At 42.3% G+C, this 22,809-nt stretch overlaps 1 long non-coding RNA gene across 2 annotated transcripts; it reads right to left on the reverse strand.

Moving 5' to 3' along the window:
• Positions 1-9,346: 9,346 nt before the first annotated feature.
• LOC112928754 (uncharacterized) lies at positions 9,347-22,520 on the reverse strand. Of its 2 annotated transcripts, XR_011995349.1 has the most exons (4): positions 21,914-22,520; positions 20,989-21,080; positions 20,766-20,833; positions 9,347-9,407 (listed from the first exon to the last, which is right to left on the reverse strand). It is a non-coding gene; the product is annotated as an uncharacterized lncRNA (long non-coding RNA). The 2 variants fall into 2 exon arrangements; XR_011995348.1 differs by lacking the exon at positions 21,914-22,520 and having other exon boundaries at positions 20,989-21,117.
• Positions 22,521-22,809: the final 289 nt, after the last annotated feature.

Here is a 22,809-nt window from a genome sequence, read left to right on the forward strand (position 1 = left end):
AGGATTCTCCCTCAGCCTCCAGGAGGAACCAACCTTGCTAACACCCTGATTCCAGAGATCTGGCCTCTCAACTGTGAGAGAATACATTTCTGTTGTTTCAAGCTGCCAGCTTGCAGTAATTTGTTAAGGCAGCCTTGGAGGCCAAATATACCAGTTAAACTGGAAACCCAGGTAATCAGGTAACTAGCAAATATTTTGAGACCCCCAAATATACTTCTTCAAAAGAGTATATTTTGGAAAATGTTTATCAGTTTCATTTAATTTGTCGTCTCCAACAGCAGCTATGGAAAATTTGTGTTAACATTCATTGTCTTCGAATCTGTGCCATTTCTCTTTGCTCTTTGTAACTCTTATTTCTCTTAAAAAATATATTTTACTTATTTGTTCATGAGAGACATACACAGAGAGAGGTAGAGACATAGGCAGAGGGAGAAGCAGGCTTCCTGGGGGCGGGCCCGATGCAAAACTAGATCCCAAGACCTCGGGATCACAACCAGAGCCAAAGGCAGACACTCAACCACTGAGCCACCCAGGTGCCCCTTAAGTCTTAGCTCTTGACCTGTCTCCTGGGGGGCCCATACTTCGAATGAGTGGGAAGAACTCTGTTGTCATATGAAGTACACAAACCTAGGAGACCAGACCTGGGTTAATATCCCAGCTCAGTCACTTAAAGACCACAACACTGGGAAAAACATTTGTCCTTGTCGATCCTCCATGTCCTCCACTATAGGATGTGACTAATATCATCCCCTCTATAGGTGAAATGAGCTAATTCATGGAATATATATGTTTCATAACTTTGCCTTGTTCAGAGGGCAATAGAGATCTTTTCTTCTTTTCCTTTGGGTGATGTTTGGATAGTGGAGGAAGGGAAAAGAAGGAGCCCTCGAAATTCACTTCCATTAGAAGGTGAGAAAGCTTTCTAGAAAAAGGATAAACAAAAGTACTTCTTTTATTTGCAGAAGAGCTGAGGTTCCTCTTGGTGGGGCCTGTAGACCCCCATTGAAGATGGGCAGCATTGGATACTTATTCATTGTTCATTGAGCATAAGATACTGACCCAAATCTTTTGCTCAGCCTAGGGGAATACAGTTACATCTCAGTGGTCAGCACCATACTGGAAGGAAGCAAGGGACTGTGGGAACCTAGAGGGAAAGCCTAACCCAGGCCAAGAGATCAAGTATAAGCACAGGGTCACCACCCTGCAGATTCTCCTCAAGACATTCTAAGCTCCAGGAGTTTCCAGGATTTTTTTTAAAGATTTTTTTTACATATTTATTTGTGATACACACACACACACACACACACACACACACACACACACACACACACAGGCAGAGATATAGGCAGAGGGAGAAGCAGGCTCCCAGCAAGGAGCCAATACGGGACTAGATCCCAGGACCGTGGGAATCACAACCTGAGCTGAAGGCAGACACTCAATCACTGAGCCACCCAACTGCCCCTCCAGGATTTTTATGTAGTTTACAGCTGTGTCTCCAGCACAGCAACAGTGTCAGGCACGTAGTAATCATTCAGTAATATTTGTCACGTGAACGAATATAAATTAAGCCACATTGCACGGGACTTCCTGCCCCTACAAAGCCCTTCCAACTGTTCACCCCCACAGGTATAATCTTATATTGATTCATTCATTCATTCATTCATTCATTCACCAGGCTTTTCCTGCCAGACATGATATCAGATTCTAGGTTATAAGTAGTATGCCAAACAGACAAGATTTCATGAAATTCACAGTCTAAGAGGACAAAAGATGTTCCCCATGTAATCCCCAGGATCTCTCCACTGTGCCCTATTTTGATGTCCCCTTAGCTCAGCCTCAGGTCCCAGAGAAGCACCACCTACCATTCAAGAGAGGAGGGATGGGTCCTCTCCCCAGCCCTGTGCTGTCCACAGTCCCCTGAGCCCCCAAGCAGTCAGAGCTGTCATACCAGAGGCCTCAGTGAAACTTTCTCCAGCTTCTGACTCCATAAAGATCATCAGCAAAGCCAAGCCCCTTGCGTTGCCAAAGAAATAAGGCTGCTCCACACAGTAACTCCTGCAATGGCTGGCTGCCTGAGGTTTGGGTGGAAGAGCAGCCAAGAGAGGGGTCACTGGTCCTCTAGCTATCAAATTCCATTCTGGACTGAGTTCCTTTGGGAAAGTTTACTAAAGCAGAAACCCTTGAATTATACTGTAAAGGATGAGGAGGAACTGAGCAGATAATGAAGGAGCCTATAGAGGAAGTGTCCCCTGAGCTCAGGGAAACTTAAGTCAGGGGTTCTCAATCTTTTTTGTGCCATGGACCCTTTAGGCAGACTGGTGAAGCCTGTGAAGCACCTCTCAAAATAAAGATTTTTACATGCATGACATAAAATACAAGAATTGGGGACACCTGGGTGGCTCAGTGGTTGAGTGTCTGCCTTTGGCTCAGGTTGTGATCCCGGGCTCCTGGGACGGAATCCTGCACGGGGCTACCTGCAGGGAGTCTGCCTCTCCCTTTACCTGTCTCTGCCTCTCTCTGTGTCTCTCATGAATAAATAAATAAAGTCTTAAAAAAAAAAGGTACAAGAATTACAAAAGAAACCATTTATACTGAAATACAGTTATCAAAATATTTTAAAATCTCATCAGTAATATATATTCATTAACAAATTAAATAATGAGATCTCACCGCCTGTCTAATAACTGCACAATTTCAAAGTGGTGATGAACACAAACAATATTTCAAGATGTTTTGCAACAACTGTAATGTGATAGGGGAACATCTGTAATTTCTGTTGATGACAAAGTCACAAATACTGCTAATTCTACTGTGGTTTGTTACTTATATTCAAAATGGAAAGAAAAGCTAATTTCTGTAAAGATTAAAGCATATAAAATATAGCTCTCCCAGGGTGACTGGGTGGCTCAGTTGGTAGGTGCCCAACTCTCGATCTCAGTTCAGGCCCTGATCTTGGCTAAGTCTTGATCTCACGGTTGTGAGTTTAAGCCCCAAGTTGAGCTCTATACTGGGTATGAAGCTTACTTTAAAAAAGAATGTAGCTCTCCCATCCAAGATCACAGCCCATTGGCCTCTCAGGCCCCAGATTAGGAACCTCTGTTCCAAATAGTTGGACTAGAGCATAGAGTATGTAGGAAGGAGTGACAAAGACTGGAGGTTTGTGTCTGTGCTATGAATTTTTAATGGAGTGTGGGGTTGAAAAGGTAATGGGATGCAGTTGGCAGAGACTAACAAGCCAGACAGAATTGAATTCCAATTCCCCTCTGCATCTCCATCCTCACAAGCTGTGTGACCATGGGCAAGCTATTTCATCTTTCTGCAAAATGTGGATATTCACATACCCCCCCCACCGGGCTGTTCTGAGAGTCTCATGTAAATTTCTCTTCAACCCTATAACTCTGTATAGAGACAAGGATCTTCCATTTTGTTTGGTTTTATTTATTCACAACTGTATTGTTTTGGTTTCTTTTTTTTTTATTTTTTATTTTTTGTTTTGGTTTCTTATGAAGGAGGAAGGTTCTAGAAAGGTTGGCAGGAGGCACTTGTGGCTAGCAAGACCATTTAGGAAGTCTTCATATATTGTGGACAATCACACTTTGACGGTCTAAACTGCTTTCAAAGTCAAGAAATTTGTGCTCCTTCACCAAATCCATCCCTTCCAGTTCTCACATTTTCTTCTAGGCATTTTGTTTTCTCCTAAATGCTCTAGAAATATTCTAATCCTAACCTGGATGAATTAACAGGAAAACAAATTTGCTTCTCACCCAAGAGAGTCTGGTAGGCTATTTTCTGGAAAGGCCATGAAGGAGACAATGCCTTCAAGGGTAATGAAAGAGGAGATTCCCAGAACTAGGAAGGTCTGGGGCTTGGGACACATGTGTGGCCTGCTCTCTGGAGGTGAAGGAGGGACAGCATATGGTAAACAGAAGTACATAGTATCCATTAAGCATGGGAGGAGACTCATGAAATATTTTTCTCTACAAAAGACCCGTGCAAGGGAAGGAGCACCCGTGCAAGGGAAGGAGCCCATAAAATATAAGTTCTGAATTGGACTTAATTTGATTTAAATTGAATAAAGTAATATGTCATTTTTTATGTCCCTAACTTTATGGAGTAAGATTCATGCTCACTATATAATCAACAGAAAAAATAAAACTAACATCTAAATTGCACAGAGTGAAATTACTCGTTGACTAAAAATTGATGACAAAATCAAATAAGCTTTCTTAGCAAAATGTAGATCTGCGAAATTTATCCCAGGAAAAGTGAACTTCATAGAATATAGAAATAATGACCACAAAAGATAACTTACAATGGCAGAAGGTATAATTATTAAATTGTAATATGGATTTTTTAAATTGACTGATAACACAAATCATCATAATGAAATTTATACAGAAAATTATTTTTCAGTTGAAGATAATTATAGCTCAATTTAAGTGAAAATGAACAAGTTGGAAATAGATTTAATAGCTGTGTAGAAAAATCAAAGATATTGAACAACTTAATGGGATTTGTGCTGGGAAATATTTTCTCAGTGAAAAGTAATCAATATGATATAATTCCATCAAAAATCTGTACTCATAAATACAAAGACAAAAACATCCTTAGGGTTGGGGCACCTGGCTCGCTCCGTTGGAAGAGCATGTGACTCTTGATCTCTAGGTTGTGAATTTGAACCCCATGTTGGGTATAGAGATAAGTTAAAAATAAAAATCTTTAGGGACACCTGGGTGGATCAGTCAGTTGAGTGGCCAACTCTTGATTTCAGCTCAGGTCATGATCTTGAGGTCGTGAGATCAAGCCCCATTGGGCTCTGCACTCAGAGGGGAGCCTGCTTGGGATTCTCTCTCTGCCTCTCCCTCTGCCCCTCCCCCCATATGCTCGCTCTCTCACTCTCTCTCTCTCAAATAAATAAATAAATCCTTTTAAAAATAATAAAATAAAAATCTTTAAAAATAAAAAAATAAGGATTTTTTTTAAATCCTTAGGGTCAAAGCAGGGGCCAAATATTCTCACCTCTCTATGAAAGGTCCTAGAGAGAAAAAAAAGTAGAAACAGTGGGCAAGACTTTGCTGATCTACATTTTATCAGGAAGATTTCCCTGATTCTTCCATCAAATTTTTATCAATAAAAAAAATTTCCTTGTGCAATTTCATTGTTGTTTTACTTTTTCTGTTGATTATGTAGTAGCCAGTGCCCATGTAGTATAGGCCCCTGCCTTGGGGGCCCCACTACTTAACATTCTCTTTATCCATCCATTGCTCCATCTGTCCACTCAACAATTACCCACCAAACAAACACCTACTCTGTGATTCGCAGCAGAGGAATCAAGCCAAACCCCTGCACTCAAATAATTACAATTTTAATTATTTTTTTCCTAATCCTATATTCTCTCGTTATTTTATAAGGGAGGACCTTCAGCACAATGTTGAATAGAAGGGGTAATAGTGGGCACTCTTTTCTCATTCCCATCTCAGGAAAAGGTTTTTTTTGGGGGGGGGGGTTGTTTTGTCTTTTAAAAATTTTATTCATTTATTCATGAGAGACACACACAGAGAGAGAGAGGTACACGCACAGGCAGAGAAAGAAGCAGGCTCCACATAGGGAACCTGATGCGAGACTCGATCCTGGGACCGCAGGATCACGCCCTGGGCCAAAGGCAGACGCCCAACCACTGAGCCATCCAGGCATTCATATTTTGTTTTTAAAGATTTTATTTATTTATTCATGAGAGACACACAGAGAGAGGCAGAGACATAGGCAGAGGGAGAAGCAGGCTCCTGACAGGGAGCCCAATGTGGAACTTGATCTCAGAACCCTGGGATCATGACCTGAGCCAAAGGTAGATACTCAATCACTGTGCCACCCAGGTATCCCTCATGAAAAGGTTTTTATACTTCAAAGGTAAGTATGATGTTGGACATAGGTTTTTGGTCATGTCCTTCATCAGATAAAGGAAGTTCCCTTCTGTTCTTAGTTTGAAAGGATTTTATCATAAATGGTTGATAACTTTTATAAAATAATTGTTCTACATCTCTTGAGATGATTTTATGGTTTTCTTAATGTTAGTCTGTTAAAGTGGTGAATTATTATTGATTAATTTTCAAATGTCAAATCAACTTTGTATCCCTGGAGTTAGTAGAACTTAGTCGTGTAGTATTATGCTACTTTTAGATCTTTTGGTTTGGTTTGCTGATATTTTGTTTAGAATTTTTGCATCTTTGTTTGACCTATAATTTTCCTTCCTCATAATGCCCCTGTTAGGTTTTTGGATCTAGGTAATTCTGATCACACAAAATAAATTGAGAAGTACTTCTACTTTTTCTGTTCACTGGAAGCATTTGGACCTGGAATTTTCTTTCTTTTTTTTTTTTTTTAAGAATTTTATTTTATTTTAAAGACTTTATTTATTTGAGAGAGAGAGAGAGAGAGAGAGAGAGAGAGAGCTGGAGTTTTCTTTGTGGAAAGATTTTTTTAAATAAAAAATTAAATTTATTTAGTAGAAACAGGACTATTCAGTCTTCCTATTTCTTCTTGTGTCAGTTTTGATAGGCTGTGTTTTTCTAGTTATCTATTCATGTCATCTGAACTTCAAGTTTGTTGAGATATAGTTATTTACAATATGCTCTTTTTGATTCATGTAGGATCTGTAGTGATGGCACTCTACATGATAATTGTGTCTCCTCTTTTTATCCTTCATCTGTCTGGTGAAAAGTTTATCAATTTTAGTAGTTTTATCAGAGAATTAACTCTTGGTTCTTTAAGTCCTCTCTTTAATATCTTCATTTTCTTGTTCCTTTAAAAAAACATTTTTTTTATTTGAGAAAGAGCAAGAGCATGAGAAGGGGCAGAGACAGAGGGAGAGGGACAAGCAGAATCCCCACTAAGCAAGGAGCCTGATGCATGGCTTGATCCCAGGACCCTCGGATCATGACTTGAGCCAAAGGCAGATGTTCAACCAACTGAGACACCCAGGGCCCTCATATCTTTATTTTCTATTTTATTAACTTATTCTGTCAACCTTATTATTTTCTTCCTTTACTTTATTTGGATTTAATTTCTGGATGTTTTCCCTAACTACTTAAGGTAGATTTTTATATAGTTGATTTTCAGCCATTAAAAAGTACATACTGGGATCCCTGGGTGGCGCAGTGGTTTGGCGCTTGCCTTTGGCCCAGGGCGCGATCCTGGAGACCCGGGATCGAATCCCACATCAGGCTCCCGGTGCATGGAGCCTGCTTCTCCCTCTGCCTATGTCTCTGCCTCTCTCTCTCTCTCTGTGACTATCATAAATAAATAAAAATTAAAAAAAAAAGTACATACTCGTTTAAAGCCCCACATTTCACTCTAAACATGGCTTCAGCTACATTCTATAAGTTTTAACATATTATATTTTCATTATCATTTGAATAAAATATTTTTTACTTTCTATTGTAATTTCTTTTTTTACCTTTGGGTTGTTTACTAGTGTGCTGTTCAATTTCCAAATATTTTGGGATCTCCAAGTTTTCTTTTTGTTTGATGATTAACATAATCCAACTGTGGTCATTGAACATACACTATATAATTTTTAACTCTTTGAAATTTGGTTAGACTTACATTATGGCTGAGCATATCAATAAATATTTGATGTGCACTTGAAAAGAATATTTATTCTATAGTTATTGGACCCAGTGTTCTATTATGTCAATTGGGTCAAAATTTTGAAGCATGTTATTCAAACTTCCTGTGTCCTTATTGATGTTTTATTTTGCATATTCTTAAGTTTTTTTTTTTAATTTATTCAGAGGCAGAGAGAGAGAGAGAGAGGCAGGAAGAGAGGCAGAGACACAGGCAGAGGGAGAAGCAGGCTCCATGCAGGGAGCCCAATGTGGGACTTGATCCCAGGTCTCCAGGATCACACCCCAGGCTGCAGGCGGCGCTAAACCGCTGCGCTGTGCCACCGGAGCTGCTCTTATTTTGCATATTCTATCAGTTACTGAGAGAGTTGTATTAAAACATCCCAGCTAAATGGATTTATCTATTTCTTCTTGAGAAATAGACCCTGCCCTAGAGGTTCTCACAGTCAGGTATGAGGACTATAATACACAATAACTGTGGTTCTGTGTCTAGAATTCTAGCAGAGAGAAACCCAGGGAACGCCCAATATTTTGGTCATACTGAACTCCTGGAAGTTCCCTAAATACAGATTTTGTTTCTCCCTACAAGAATTTTGTCTAAACGATGTGTCACAAACTCAAATGCCACATTTGAAAGGGATAGGGACAATATAAAATGAAAAGAGAACTTTAGATTCCTTAGCTTGTACAATAGTTTAGGAAATGGGCTGAAACAATTACTCAGATGCAAACACGGGCCACCTTTTATGAGAAAGGAAGGATGACTCAGAGGACAGAACCAAGACCCACAGAGAAGTATTCCTAAGTCTGATCTGATTCATGGAGCTGCTTGACTTCAGAATCAATGCATGCCCTGCTTGATTTCAGAATTGCTATGGACCAGTGACTCCTGTGTATCTGTTTCTTCTCTATTTGAGCAGGAGGGTCCATAGCAGTTAGGGGAGTCTGCTTCTCCCACTCTTTCTGATCCTCCTCCTGCTTGTGCCCTCTCTCTCACATACACTCTTTCTCTCAAATAAGTAAAATCTATTTTAAAAAATATATCTATTTACATCAGAGAGGATTATTGTTATGGCAGTTGAACTTACATCATCACTAATACAAAGCCATCCCTTTGAGTGAGCCATTTCATGAGCATCATCACATATCCCACCCTTCACCTGGCTATCTCCCATTCATCCTCGAGGACTTACCTCAGATATTTCCATCTCTAAGAAGCATCTTGTTCGCAGGGACAGAGAGATCCTGTGTTTTCCTCTGTAGAAACTGATCACTCTGAACAGAGACTGGCTATGTCCATGTGTGCCTTCTGTGGCAGATGATGAACTCCTTAAAGGCAGGACCCTACACACCGAGCCAGGCATGGGACAAGTAGGGAGAGTGAGTGAGTGTTTTATGAATGATTTAATGAGTTTGGATGCAGCCTCTCACCCTTTGGTGAATTTTGAGGGCCTCTGTGAAATGGAACTCCTGTCCCCTTAAAGAGACCTTAAAGGAAGACTCAAAGGACCCCGGAGAACTCTTTTGTTAGGCCCACAACCAACTCAGAAGACAGACACCTTTTAAGGAGACTTTCAGGAAAGTTTTAGGGATTCATGGTTTTATTGTTTATAGGTGTCAAGCAACAGAAACATGACAAAAATTTCTGACTGATTAAAAGAATGTGGGAGGCGCACCTGAGTAGCTCAGTCCATTAAACTTTCAACTCTTGGTCTCAGTTCAGGTCTTGATCTCACAGCTGTGACTTCACGCCCCACATTGGGCTCCAGGTGGGCATGGAGCCAACTTAAACAAACAAACAAAAGAAATGGGAATAAGCCCATGAAAAGATGCTCAATACCATTAGTTGTTAGGGAAATGCAAATCAAAACCACAATGAAATACTTCAAACTCACTGGAATGACTAGTAATCTAAAAGACAGAAAATTTTGCCAAAAGTGTTGGCAAAGATGTAGAGAAATTAGAAACCCCATACATTACTGGTAGGAATGTAAAATGGTGTAGCTGCTTTGGAAAACAGATTGGCGGGTCCTCATAATTAAACATAGAGGTGCCATATGACCCAGAAATTACACTCCTAGGTATATATCCAAGAGTAAAATATATATCCACACAAGAATATGTATAAGAATGTTCACAGCAACACTATTCATAATAGTCAGAGAATGGAAACAATCCAAATGTCCATCAATGAATGAGCAAAAAAATTACAGTATATCCATAAATGGAATGTTATTTCAAATAAAAAGTAATGAAGTACTAATACAACACATTAAAACATGGATGAACCTTGAGAACATCATGTTATGTGAAAGAAAGTAGTCACAAAAGACTACATATTATATGATTACATTTATATGAAATGTCCAGAATAGGTAAATCCATAAATACAGATAGTAGCTTAGTGGTTGCCTAGAGATGAGAGACTGTTGTGGGCTGAATTATGTCCCCTTAAAAGATATGATAAGTCCTAACCCTTGGTACCTGTGAAGTGATCTTATTTGGAAATAGGGTCTTTGCAAATATAATTAAGATGTAAACTAAGACAAGGTCATATCAGAGTGGGGTGTGTTCTTAATCTAACATGACTGATGTCTTCGTGAGAAGACAACAGACACACAGAAAGACTCACGAAGAGAAAAGAATGCCCTGTGAAACCATGAGACACAGAGGAGAATGTCACACGGCAGCAGAGGCAGCAATTTGCAGATGTGCCTGCAAGCCAAGGAGCACCAAGGAATGCTGACAGCATGAGAGGCTAAGAGAAAGGCATGGAACAGATTCTTCCCTAGAGCCTGCAGAGAAAGCGTGGTCCTACCAGGACCTTGTTTTAGACTCCTAACCTCCAGAACTATGAGAGAATACATTTCTGTTGCTTAAGGACACCCAGATACTCTATTATGGTAGCCCTAGCAAAGTAATATAGTGCCTAGGAGGAAATGAGGACTGACTGCCAATGTGTATGGCCTTTCTTATTGGTGTAATGAAAATGTTCTAAAATTGATTGTGGCAATAGTTGCACAGTCCTGTGAATATACTCAAATCACTGAATTTTTTATTGAGATGTATCTGTTATATTTAAAAAACAAAAAGTACTATTGGGGAGCTCACAGAATCAACAAGAGGCCTAGAGAACCCAGTATAGAGCCAGAAATATCACCCCAAATCATATAAAACTAGTCAGGGAAGAACCCCACAGTTGCTTTCTCAAGCACTAGCCGCTACAGACTTAAAAATTATTTTTTTTTTAAAGTTTATTTATTTATTTATTTATTTTTTAATTTTTTATTTATTTATGATAGTCACAGAGAGAGAGAGAGAGGCAGAGACACAGGCGGAGGGAGAAGCAGGCTCCATGCGCCGGGAGCCTGATGTGGGATTCGATCCCGGGTCTCCAGGATCGCGCCCTGGGCCAAAGGCAGGCGCCAAACCGCTGCGCCACCCAGGGATCCCTAAAATTATTATTAAATGAAGCATATCCTCTTTTTTAGATCGAGATGATACATAATTTACATACAATAAATTGCACCCATTTGAAGTATATAGTTTGATGAGTTTTGACTAACGTATAAATCCCATATGACCACTGTCACAATCAAAATATATTTTCATCATCCGAAAAAGTTTCTTTGTGCCCCTTTAGAGGGAGTTCCCTGTAGAGGGAATCTCCATGTCCAGCCCCATGCAACTACTGATCTGTATCCTATCCACTTCCTGAGCCTGGCTCTCCCTCCAACCTTCCCATCAATTCTATGAACCACCCAACCCTTCCAATAAATCCCTTTCCCTTAAGGGAGCCAGCATTGGTGTCTGTGTTCACAACCAAACATCCTGACTGATAAAATAGGGATAAAACAAAGTAAAGAGAAACATGACTCAGAAAATATACCCACTCAGAATCCATTTATAGAAAATTCACAACCGGGCAGCCCTGTGGCGCAGCGGTTTAGCACCGCCTGCAGCCCGGGGTGTGATCCTGAAGACCCGGGATCAAGTCCCACATCGGGCTTCCTGCATGGAGCCTGCTTCTCCCTCTGCCTGTGTCTCTGCCTCTCTCTCGTTCTCTCTGAATGAATAAATAAATAAATCTTAAGAAAAAAAAAAAAAGAAAAGAAAATTCACAACCAGAGGAAAACAACTAATATATTCTGCAGAGATACATCTCTTTCTGGCAAAACCATAAAGAAAACCAAAGGCATTTTTATGGCAGTCTGGATTGTGGTTCAGCAAATGTTTGGGTACCTCTCTCTGCTGGGAAAGAGTGTACTTCCCTGCCCTGCTGAGATTGGGCTTGGCCTCGTATTTGCTTTGGCCAGTGGAATGTCAGTAAACATGACTTGAGCAGTGCCTTCAATGGGCTTTTGCTGCTGGTTTTTTTTAAGATTGATTGATTGATTGATGATAGACCTTGAGAGAGAGAGAGAGAGAGAGAGAGGCAGAGACACAGGAGGAGGGAGAAGCAGGCTCCATGCCAGGAGCCCGACGCGGGACTTGATCCCGGGACTCCAGGATCGCACCCTGGGCCAAAAGCAGGCTCCAAACAGCTGAGCTACCCAGGGATCCCCTTTTGCTGCTGTTTGACATGGTTCTCCCACTTCAGTGAAGGGCCAGGAGGAGAATATGCGCCAGGTAGACTCTGATCCTTGTAGGATGATAGACATATGAAGCAGACCTGGCTCCAGCCTGCAGTCTGGAGCCAAATGCAGACAATCCGCAACTTGAAGTAGAGCCACCTCACCAAGCCCAATCTAGATTAGTGCAACCTGCAGACCATGAATATGAAATGAAGCTTGTTGAATTTTGAGGCAATACATGGCATTTTTGTGGCAACAGATGATGAACACAGTGGGCAACAGCCAATTCAGAAAGGGAAAGGAAGGTACATGATCAGGGCTTCGAAGTATTCAGGCTGAATGGTGGGTTCACAAGCACTTGTAACATCATTGCACTATACACATCCTTTTTACATACTCTATTACTTATGATTTTTTTTTCCACAGCTTTAAAAAAAGCAAGGGAGGAATTTGGGGCCAAGACCTACAACAACTGTTTTTCTGTACTGAATAGAAGGTGGTTTGGGTGTGGGGAAACAGAGATAAAGGGCTGGTGCAGAAGAGGATGAAGGGGGTTGAGTGGAGCAGAGTGCAGAGAGAGAGAAAAGCAGGTCAAAATGATAAGACAGTGCTTGGTTCCAGGTGGATCTACTTCATCCTTCTCTGGATTTCCCAAATTTCCTACAGAGGACATATATGACTTCTATAATCAGAAAAAAGAACAAAAATGTAATGGCAGACACAAGGGTTCACTTCCTAGCAGGCATTCCCTCTTCTCTGTTGTTAGGATGACCCATTGTCCACACCAGCCATGGTAACAGTCCCTGTTTCCTGTGGCTGGGTCAGTGGAGCCTGTGTGCCTCAGTTCTGACCAGTGAAATGAAAGGGGATACCTCCTGGTGGGGGGAGGATTTTAAGAAAGATTTTCCTCTGTGATTAAAAAAGATAAAAGAGGAGAGATGAGGAGGGAAGATTTTGGATATTGTTGCATGATAGCATGATACTTGGATCTACAACAGCTACCTTGCAACCATGAGGGAAGATGTTGCCAATAAGGGTGGCTGAGGGGAAAGATTGCAAGGTCCTAGGGGACAAACTAAGCCACTGAGTCAATCCAGAGACTGTTTTGCTGGCTTCTTGTTAATCGACATTATGAAAATTCTATAGCTTAAGTCACTTTTGTTTTAAAGTTTATTTATTTGTGGGGCACCTGGGTGGCACAGTTGGTGGAGCTTCTGACTCTTGGTTTTGGCTCAGGTCGTGATCTCTGGGTCTTGGGATCCAGCCTCACATGGGGCTCCCTGCTAAGCACGGGGTGTGCTTGAGATTCTCTCCCTCTCCCTCTGCCCCTCCTGCTCATGCTCTCTCCCTGTCTCTCCCAGATAAATAAATAAATCCTTAAAATAAATAAAGTTGTTGTTGTTGTTGTTGTTGTTGTTTTAGTGATCTCTACATGTACTGTGGGGCTCAAACCCATGATCCTGAGATCAAGAGTCACACACTATTCAGACTGAGCCAGCCAGGCACCCCTTAAGGCAATTTTGATTAGAAAGCCTCAATTACAGCCCCAAACATCCTACCTGACACTGAGTATTTTTTCAAGTGTAAGGAGAGATATATGTGATGACCTCAGAGGTTCATTCATTTCCCCAGATAGCTAGGTCAATATATCTGCATTAGCCCAATGATATCAGCCACTGGGTTCTAGGGGCTCCCCCTTACTAACTAAGCTACTTGCTGGATACGGTACTTCCAATGTGGCATAGTCACCTAGCTGTTTCCTTCTCATACCCACTCTATTTTTTTTTTAAGATTTTATTTATTTATTCATGGCAGAGAGAGAGAGAGAGAGGCAAAGGGAGAAGCAGACTCCATGCAGGGAACCTGACGTGGGATTCGATTCCCGGTCTCCAGGATCACACCCCAGGCTGAAGGCGGTGCTAAACCGCTGAGCCACCGGGGCTGCCCTCATACCCACTCTATTAAAAGTTCCTTTTTTTTCTTAAAAAAAAAAAGTCATTCATATCAAAATACATTCCTTCTCCATTTCAACATTACTGCAGCAGGCCCCTTCCACTGGGACTCTGGTGACAGTGCAGTGGGAAATGAGTTCCAGGGGCTGCTTGTGCCCTATTCTCTGCCTATATGGTTCCCCACTCATACCCTATTTGATATCTGCACTGCTGAGTAGGGCTAGTGGTGTGTGTCCCATATGTGACAAAATATTACACAAGGGGGAAACCAAAAGATAGGGACGGTAAAGTAGACAAACTAGAATTGACCAATGTCAATATTTACAGATTGCAATTGGTTCTGTCCTGCGGACCAGCCCCAGGGGTGAGAGGCAGGAGGCTAGGCCTGCAGCCCAGCTTCAAGGTCTACCTGTGGAGACCTCCTCGGTGGGTCCACCCCTTATGGCCCTCTACCAGTTCTCTGGAGAAATCATCAGTTCCTCCCACTTCCCCCAGAGTGAACTTTTATTTTTTATTACTTAAAAAAAAAAAAAAAGATTTGGGGCAGCCCGGGTGGCTCAGCGGTTTAGCACTGCCTTGGTCCCAGGGCGTGATCCTGGGGGCCTGGGATTGAGTCCCGCGTCCTGCTCCCTGCATAGAGCCTGCTTCTCCCTCTGCCTGTGTCTCTGCCTCTCTCTCTCTCTCTCTCTCTCTCATGAGTAAATAAAATCTTAAAAAATAATAGTAATAAAAATAAAAGATTTCATTTATTTATTTGAGAGAGAGTGAGAGAGCACAAGCAGGGGAGTGGCAGAGGGAAAGGGAGAAAGAGGCACCCCGCTGAGCAGGGAGCCAGATGTGGGGCTCAACCCCAGGCCCTTGAACCCATGACCTGAGCAGAAGGCAGACAACCATCTGAGCCACCCAAGAGTGAACTTTTAAAAACAGAAGTCCTGTCTTTGGTCTCTGCCTTGCTCACGGGGGGTGAGGGGGTGGGGGGGGTAGGGGGGTGTTACCCTAGAAGTCCGAGGTCTCTGCAGCACGCCCCGGTTCTTCCTGAAGCTTCCCACATGCCTCACCTGCTCCCACAGGGCCTGCAGGAGGCAGAAGCTCCAGAGAAGCGGGGCTTCAGGGCTTCAGCCACGTAGGCACGCCCAGGGCCCTCCCGCATCCTGTGCTCTGAGGATGCCAAGGCCACGATCTCTAACAACCCGGTTGTTCTTCGGTTGTTCAGCTGCTCCTCCTCACTCCCCATTCTAACCATCTCCTCCCCGTGAAGGACACGCCGCTGGTGAAATCATCTCCCAACCCCCAAGGCTAACTATAAGGTGCTACCGCAATCGGGAGACGGTCAGGTCACCGGGCCTAGAGAGTTGCTCTAAAATGCCGGCCCAGAACGGAGCCCAGTTTGTCCGGTTCTGCACCTCGGCTTAACGTTGGGAAAGTTCTTGCACTGACCTGGGTGCCTAGCTTGGGTGCAGTAGCCAAGTATGGCCACAAGGGGGAGGGAACGCGTCTTCCCAGCCACCAGGGTTTGGTTTTAAACAGGAACTGCTCAGAGCTTTTCACACTGCTAACGCAGAAGGGCCAGATAGAGATCTGCAGGTGCTCTTATGAAGGCAGGTAACTCAATGTGCCTTTATTTTTTTTTTTAAGATTTTATTTATTTACTCACGAGAGACACACAGAGAGAAGGGCAGAGACACAGGCAGAGGAACAAGCAGAGCGCAATGTGGGACTCCATCCGGGTCTCCAGGATCACACCCTGGGCTCAACGCAGTGTTAAACCACTGAGCCACCCAGGGATCCCTCAATGTGCCTTTAAAATGACATTCTTTTTTAAAGATTTTATTTATGTATTCATGAGAGAGACAGAGAGATAGAGACACAGGCAGAGGGAAAAGCAGGCTCCATGCAGGGAGCCCGACGTGGGACTCGATCCCTGGTCTCCAGGATCATGCCCTGAGCCAAAGGCAGACGCTTAACCGCTGAGCCACCCAGGGGGCCCTAAAATGTCATCCTTTATATACTTACTCAAATATATTTAGTGGGGATGAAAGGAAACTTTTTCTAAATAAAAAACAATAAAATGTGTAAATATATTTATAAATATAAGTAAACATATTTACTTTATATATATGTGTGTATATACACACATACACTCCTTGTGGGTAGCAGCTGGGAGGAACATGAAGGAGACTGGTGGTGTTTCTTGATCTGGGTGCCAGTTACACAGGCATGTATGCTCTGTGAAACTTCATCAAGCTGTACTCTTGTATATATTTCCGTAAGTATGCAATGCCTCAAAAAAAGTTTAATTAAAAAAATCAGTGGTGGGGCACAAGAGTGGCTGAGTCGGTTAACCATCCAACTCAAGCTTTCAGCTCAGGTCATTACCTCATGGGTGCTGAGATCAAGCCCCAGTAGCTTCTGCACTCAATGGTGAGTGGACTTGGGATTCTCTCCCTCTCCCTCTGCCCCTCCCCCACTTGCATGCACACTCTCCTTATCGCTCCCTAAAATAAATAAATAAATAAATAAATAAATAAATAAATAAATAAATCTATCTATCTATCTTTAAAAAAAAATCCATGTAGTGATGAGTCAATTAAAAACTATACTCTTCGGGGCGCCTGGGTGGCTCAGCAGTTGAGCACCTGCCTTCAGCCCAGGGCATGATCCCAGAATCCTGGGATCAACTCCTGCATCAGGCTTCCTGCATGGAGCCTGCTTCTCTCTCTGCCTATGTCTCTGCCTCTTTCTCTCTCTCTCTCATGAATAAATAAATTAAATATTTTAAAAATTAAAATTAAAAAAATAAAAACTATACTCTTCGGGTCACCTGGGTGGCTCATTTGGTTGTGAATCTGCCTTCAGCTCAGGTCGTGATCCCAGGGTCCTGAGATCAAGCCCCGCATCAGGTTCCTTGCCCTACAGGGAATCTGCTTCTCCCTCCTCCTCTGCCTCTTCCCCAGCTTGTGCACACACTCTCTCTCTCGCTCATTCTCTCAAGTAAATAAATAAAATCTTTTAAAATAAAAACTATACTCTTCATGTTCAAAATAAGAGACTTATTCATTAAATGCAACAAACTTTTTTTTTTAAAGATTTTATTTATTTATTCATGAGAGACACACAGAGAGAGGCAGAGACACAGGCAGAGGGAGAAGCAGTCTCCACGCAGGGAGCCTGATGTGGGACTCGATCCCAGAACTCCAGGATCACGCCCTGGGGTGAAGGCAGGTGCTAAACCACTGAGCCACCCAGGGATCCCTGCAACAAACATTTTTGAAAATTAATAGGTAAAATATTCACAAGTTTCAAAATTCAGATGATACAAAAGGGTAAATGAAAATCCCCCCTATTCCTGTTCTTCAGCTACTCAAGTTCCCTCCTGTAACAGTTATCTATTACTGTGCAATAAATTAGCCCAAAACTCAGTGGCTTACAGCAACAATCACCATATTTGCCAACCACTCTGTGGGTCAGTAATTTGGGCTGGATCCAGCTGGGTGGTGCTTCTGCTGGTCTTGCGTGTCAATAATGCTGCTTCATTCCTTTGGCTGATGAGCTACAAGGTCTAAACTGGCCTCATTCATGTGTATAGCTGTGCAGGCTGGCTGGCTGAGGGCCTCTCTTTTCCTGTGATCTCTCATCCTTAAGGAGGTTTCTCTGCATGGTGGTAAGCATGGAAGGAAGCAGCAAGACCCCCTAGGCCCAGAGTTCTGACATCACTTCAGTTGCATTTTATTGGTTAAAGCAAGTTACCTGGCCAGATAGATTTGAGAGTGGGGAAAAACAGACTCCACATCTTTTTTTTTCTTTAAGATTTTATTTATTTATTCATGAGAGACACAGAGAGTAAGAGAGAAATACAGGCAGAGGGAGAAGCAGGATCCGTGCAGGGAGCCTGATGTGAGACTCAATCCTGGATCTCCAGGATCACACCCTGGGCTGAAGGCAGTGCTAAACCGCTGAGCCACCCGGGCTGCCCCAGACTCCACATCTTGATGGGAGGAGGAGCAAAGTCACATTGCAAAAGGCCAGGCACACAAGAATTGGGAGGGATTTTTGATCATCTTTTTGCAATCTACCACATCTCCCATGGAAATTCTTATGTAGCCCTCTAGAAATATTTTGTACATATTTAAACAAATGCATATACATATATGTATATACATATATGTGTGTCTATATATATATAAGGCTAAACACCCTCTCTCTATATATATAGACACACACACATATATGTATATGTGTGTGAGTGTGTGTGTAAGTAGGCTCCAATTCAGGGTTTGAACTCATGATCCTGAGACTAAGACCTGAGCTGAAACCATTAACTGATTGAGCCACCCAGGTGCCCCAATATATATGTTTTTAATATTTAAATAAAATTCATATATATGGAAATGTATATATAAATTCATATATAAGCAAATGCCTCTACTTCAAGTTAGAAACCAAAGAGTCTTTCCTAAATTCTCCTTTCCCTCAAGATCTACACACAGCCCATCAACAAACTAATAAAAACTCCAAAATGAAAAAAAAACAACAACTCCAAAATGCATGCAAGATCCATCTACTTCTCACCATCTCTTTCCTGTGCTTGTGAAGGCACCATTGACTGTTGCTAGTGTGATACTCATGCTGATTCAGATCCTTACACAGGCCACAGAGAACTCTTAGGGGGTCAGGCCCTCCTGTTGGTGTCACTCTGAACCTGATGGGCACACTGAGTTCTTTGCATTCCCTTCTCATGTTCAGCTACTGTTCTCAAAACACAGAAAAAAAAAAATATATATATATATATATATATATGAGAGAGAGCGAGCACACATGCAGATGGGGAGGGAGGGGTGGAAGGAGAGAAAGAAAGAATCTTAAGCAGGCTCCACAGTTAGTGTGGAACCCAATGTAAGGCTCAATCCCATGACCCTGAGATCATGACCTGAGCTGAAATCAAGAGTAAGATGCTTAACCTATTGAGCCACCCAGTTGCCCTGTCAAAGCACATAAGTATTTTCTATATGGGGAGATGGAGAAAAGAGCTCTAACTCCAGCCATGAACTGTGGCAGAAGTGACCCATATTCTGGTATACCTCATGTGAGGGAATTGGAACCTTGGTGTCTTTTTCTGCAGGCAGAGTTCAGTTAGTGCCACTTTCACCAACCAAGAATGTTGTAATGATGTGACTTTGGTGCTTCTGGGAGGTTCTTTGGCTGGAATGCAAATCTTTCCGCTTCCTCCCCTGGGACCAGATCAAGGGGTATGAAAAGGGGATTTTTTTTCAAGACACCAGAGTCCAATGTCACTCTTTGCCTAGAACACTGGTATCTATTTACCCTACATTTACCAAAACAAAGGAGCCATTCAAGTGACTTCCTCCTGAATAAAGTTCTACTCCTAGGAGTCTTGCTGTCTCAACTCAAATGTATTGGCTATTGTTCTTAGCAGCCCGCCTTCTCCTCCTACCCCTTCTTTTTGGAAACAGAACCTGCCCTAGATGGACACATGACATGAAGCTGGACCAATCAGAATCCTTCTCTGGGATTTTTTTTCCTCCTGGAGCTGGCAGGTAGGAGAGAATACAATAGGCACACAGAGCCTGGACAAAAAGCAAGAACATACTTTTCACTTAAGCTATGGTCAGTTGTCTGCATGTACAACCAGAAACTAGGGATCCCTGGGTGGCTCAGCGGTTTAGCGCCTGCCTTTGGCCCAGAGCATGATCCTGGAGTCCTGGGATCGAGTCCCACGTCAGGCTCCCCGCATGGAGCCTGCTTCTCTCTCCTCCTGGTCTCTGCCTCTCTCTCTCTCTCTCTCTCTCTCTCTCTCTCTCTCTGTCTATCATAAATAAATAAGTCTTTTAAAAAAAAAACAACAACAACCAGAAACTGCCTAATACAAGCTGTGTCTACAAGTTCCTCCTGGTCAGGTACAGTTATCTGTAAAGGGTTGGGATTTATGCCTTTCTTTATGACAAGAAGACAAGTGTGTTAGAGTTCATATCTAAAGTATCCACACCCTACTGCTAAAGCATAAAACTAAAATGTAATCTCAAAAATACTTGCTGTTGTCATCAGGCTTTCTTCTCACTTGGAAGTGGGATGGGTTGCTGAGGCAGGATGTGTGTGTAAAAGGGCCATGGGACAATAGATTGCAAGCTGCTGCATTGCACAGTCAGGTCTCAGGGATAAGATTATCCCTGATGGCACCAGGACCATAAGTCCTAACCTCTGCATCCTATCTAATCAGTGTATTGGAAGTGTCAGTGGCAGGCCCAGATACAGACATGACCCGGAACAATCCAACAAGACTGACCGAGGAGGCTGGTACAGCTGGGATACACATCACTGAGATCAGCAAAAGGGGCAGATGTGGGAATCTCTAGAGTCCTTCAAAAAGGCCTCACTAAGGGCAGCCCTGGTGGCTTAGTGGCTTAGCGCCACCTTCAGCCCAGGGCGTGATGCTGGAGACCTGGGATCGAGTCCTGCGTCGGGCTCCCTGCATCCTGCATGGAGCCTGCTTCTCCCTCTGCCTCTCTCTCTAATAAATAAATAAAATCTTAAAAAAAAAAAAAGGCCTCGCTGAGAAGACAGAGCTGTGAATGATGAGTCTGAATGAGTATGGGTCCTACCAGGCCTTCTGGACTCTCAACTGCCTCTTCTTTCCTTCACAACTTCATCTTCAGCACTAATGTAATACCTGATACAAAGAAGCATTTGTTAAAACTTGGTTAAGCCTAATCATAAGTAAATCAGTAGTCCTCACTTAATTCCTAGATTGGCCACATTTCTGAGAAGCAGCATACAAGCCCCGGGCTGAATAGCCACATCCACGAAGAACATGAGAGAGCATACCCTTTTTGCAAAATCAGTCATCCAAGTCCACTTCTGCTGGTGCAGGTTCAATGGCCCAAGGAGTGTTGTGAGGGTTGAGCAATCAGAGGCTCCTACAGGCAGGGTTTGAGTTTTCCTTGAGACTACAATTCCTTAAAAATTTAGTAAATCTTTAGTCTATTTGGTTCTAGTCAGTTCCAATGTAAGTAACCACAGCCAAAGACCTTATCTAGACATGGTTTTCAAGCCTGAAAACTCTGATCTTTTCATTATTGGCCATTCCCCCAACTGGATGATGGTTCTCTTCAGACCCTGAAACAACACACTTGGGTGGGAAAGCATTATCCTTCCTTGCCAACAGGTCCACTGCTGTTCTGAAGAGGGCACTTATCTTTAAGTCCTCCTATGGCTGCCACTTTGCAGTTAACACTTTTAAGTGCTTCAGTGCAGAAAAAATTGGCCTTTTGAACTCTACAAGACTCAAAATTAAAGGATTCTTGGTCAATCCAGATTATAGGTAATAGCAAAGTGTTCCTCCCTTAGTAAATCTTAGTAAATCTGTACAGAGCAGCTAGCTCTAGTTTGAGTTTCTGCATTTCTTTCTCTCTGGTAAGATTTTGCTAAAAGTATCAAGAAGGAGCCAGAAAATATCAATATACTAAATTTCCCTACCTTTCTCCATTACTACACTACATTGCTACCTCAAGTAGTCTTTCAAGGTGAGATAGCTAGTGTCTGAAGCTTACCCCCAATGAACCACCTCTTCTAGTATTTGCAACTATGTAGTACCCTCCCTTTAAATCTGGGCTGTTCCTGTGACTACCTTTAAAACCTTAAGAAGATCTGGCAGCTTTCACTTTTGCCTAATTGGGATCCAGCTACCATGTAAAGAAACCTAAGCTAAGTCCCATGGAGAGAGAGGTCACAGCCCTTCTAGCCATCTCACCCACACATGAGAGTGAAGTCATCTTGGATATTCCATCACGAGCCTCCATCCAACTCATCAAAGACCCCTGTGAGACCAGCAGAAGAACCACCCAGTTGAAACCACCACAGTCAACCCACAAAATCATGATAGGTAGTAAAATGCTTGTTGTTTTAACCCATTAGGTTCGAGGATGTTTTGCTATCCAGTAAAAGGCAACTAACACTTTTTTCATATTTTTTGATCAAATGTTTTCTATTGTATAACGAGAGTCATAAACTTTCCAGTCTGCAATGCCTGTGTCCTTGGCATCTGCAACGCAATGCACTCATTAATTAAGCACCTCAGTTTTGGCACTTGCAGTACCCTATTTCTAGATAACAAATACAACATTAATTAGAATTAGGCTTACCTGTGGCAGAAAAATTAAAGTAATAGCAGCTTAAACTAAATAAAAATTTCTTTCTTTCTCACGTAAATTTTGTCCAGAGATAAGTAATCTACAGCTGACTTGACCCTCCACAGTTTCAGGGACCCAGGGTCTTTTCCTCTTGTTCCACCATCCTCAACACATGGCTTTTCTCTCATGATCCAAGATGGCTGCTCAGGCTTCAGCCATATGGCTGCCCTTCAACCAACAAATCAAAGAGACAAAGAAAGATATATCTCTCCCTTAAAGGACATTTACTTAAGTTGTACAGGACACTTCTGCCTATATCTCATTTGCCAAAATTTACTCACATGTCCAAAACAAGCAGGAAGATCTGCTGAAAGGTGATCTTAATTCCAAATGGCTATGTAATGTAATTCCAAATGGCTATGTAATTCCAAATGGCAATGTAAATCTAGGGTTCTACTAAGGAAGAGAAGAAGAATGAATATTGAGAGTAAACTAGCAGTTTCTGCCACATATTGCT

This window comes from Vulpes vulpes, chromosome 11 (genome assembly GCF_048418805.1).
Source record: "Vulpes vulpes isolate BD-2025 chromosome 11, VulVul3, whole genome shotgun sequence".
Taxonomy (NCBI): Eukaryota; Metazoa; Chordata; class Mammalia; order Carnivora; family Canidae; genus Vulpes; species Vulpes vulpes.